We start from the raw sequence: 1997 nt of genomic DNA, 5'->3' as shown, positions 1-1997 counted from the left end.
TATTACAAAATTGCTTTTATCTTACCACTGTTAAATTTATATATTTGGATGTGCAAGGGCTAAATCTCTTCATCTTCATTAGGTAGAAAACTCCTTCTTTTACACTAAGAATACTTGAGAATGAATTCAAGTAAAACTGTATTACCCAGAAATGCAAATTCATATCAAAATGTACCAACTTGCTTTATCAAGACCCTTGTTTGCAATATCAAATACTTTTTTTTTCATTTCATACTTGCTCCCAGCCCTTGAATCTCCTCACCAGGAAATATCCAGATCAACCTTTTATGCCTGATAAAAAGGTTTCATGGTGGGTGCAGATGCTATAACAGGCACTAAACGTTAGCTGAAGCAAGTCCTATGAATCACTCTGCAACGTTTCCTTTTCTTTCCATTCTCTTTATCTCGGGCACGACTCTCGCGCGAAGTCCTCCAAGGCTGAGAGAGAAAGTCCTGCCTGTGATGCCTTCCCTTCCTTCCAGCCGACGTCCCACGCTTCGAGTTCGAGAAGCAACCCTTCTGATTGAGAGAGGAGGCACAGGAGGCCCTCGAGGATGGCCTAATGAGCGAGAGCCACCTCGTCTCGCACATCTGAGGACCAGGGGCTTTTCCCTCAAGAGCCTCATCTCGTTCCTCAACATGGCTTCCTTTTCTTTGTGAGCGAGGAAGGCGCAGGCCGACGTTCCCCTTTCCATGGCTCTCAGGAACGGCGCCCCCTGTCCTCTCCCCTGTAGATGTCCAATCCCAATCAAACGTGAGCGGGAAGGAGCCATAGAGTATAATTTGTGGACTTACATTGGGTATTAGCGAGCAGTTTCCGATGATTGGTAGTGCGACACCAATGAACGCAGAGCCGAAGGAAGAGCCTCCCTCCGCCGCCTCGCATTGGCTGGGCCGCTCCTCCCCGGCTCCCCGCGCGCCGCCCGCCTTCGCTCGCCCCGTTGGCTTTCGCTCGGGGGAGAGCCTCGCCGGGGGGATTTCGCGCTCATCTGGGGAGATGGACAGCTTAGAGGCCTTAGGACGATTTTGGCGTCGTCTTCTGGTGGCGGCGGAGGAAGAGGAGACGGAATATTTCGAGAGAGAGGATGGTCCGGTGGGCGTGTGGAACGAAAAGAAATGGAACGGCCAAGAAGCCACTGACGGAAGCGGCTCCAAGCGCCAGCAAATGAGACAAGACCAGGCGTGGCGATTTTGCAACGGTGCCATATCTCGCATTCCTGGCGTATATTGCCTTAATTGGCTTATTCATACGCTTAATTTGAGTTTGCATATCGGTTCTTCATATCTAGCAAGTGCTATGTGGAATGGCAAGCTATTTCAGTGATAAGAATTCGGGAAGGATGTCATTTTTGGACAGCAACTCCAGGTGCCATATGGAATAGGCCTCTCTTGATTGCCATACTAGTTCAAAATAGGAAATTACAAACCTTGATTACAGAGGCTGAAACGCTGAAATATTGCACTATATATTCAATATAGTAACAATTTATAAGTAAACGTTATTTTGACGCCAGTGCAGACCACGAAATGAGTGCAGTGGTGCCACGTCTTATACTCGAATCTTGTAAGGAAAGCTAATTCTTTTCTAGCATCACGAAAAGGATGGAAATTTTTACCTGCCGTGCGCTATCATTGCGTCATTTGAAGCTCGACTTACAATCTTGGGCTATAACGCCCGAAATAACATTTTCGTAAATCTTGACCGCTTGTGAACATAGCGACGAAAGCATGATCGTGAGAGAACAAAGTCCACAGATGATGACTATGGATTTCTATCTCTGTGCCATTACGAAGCGCGACGATTAACGCTTAACTTATCATGGAAAGGACATGCGGTTGCGTTACGCGTTGACATATATAGGCTTTACTGAGTCTAAGATGATTCTGACAGGGTTGTAACTTATGATTATAACTAATCATAGGAAATAATCATACCCGTACTTCCATAGATTAGCTTGAGTTTATGGGTATATGTATATACACAGGGCCTAAAAGTC

At 46.3% G+C, this 1997-nt stretch overlaps 1 protein-coding gene across 1 annotated transcript in view; it reads right to left on the bottom strand.

Moving 5' to 3' along the window:
- The window catches only part of LOC119593773 (nuclear transcription factor Y subunit alpha-like), a gene marked incomplete at its 3' end in the record, with an annotated part of 4954 nt that extends 3855 nt beyond the window's left edge, over positions 1–1099 (bottom strand). Inside the window, 1 exon segment of the mRNA XM_037942794.1 lies at positions 796–1099.
- Positions 1100–1997: the final 898 nt, after the last annotated feature.

This window comes from Penaeus monodon, chromosome 32 (genome assembly GCF_015228065.2).
Source record: "Penaeus monodon isolate SGIC_2016 chromosome 32, NSTDA_Pmon_1, whole genome shotgun sequence".
Lineage (NCBI taxonomy): Eukaryota > Metazoa > Arthropoda > Malacostraca > Decapoda > Penaeidae > Penaeus > Penaeus monodon.
This window is presented reverse-complemented; position numbering and strand designations above follow the sequence as displayed.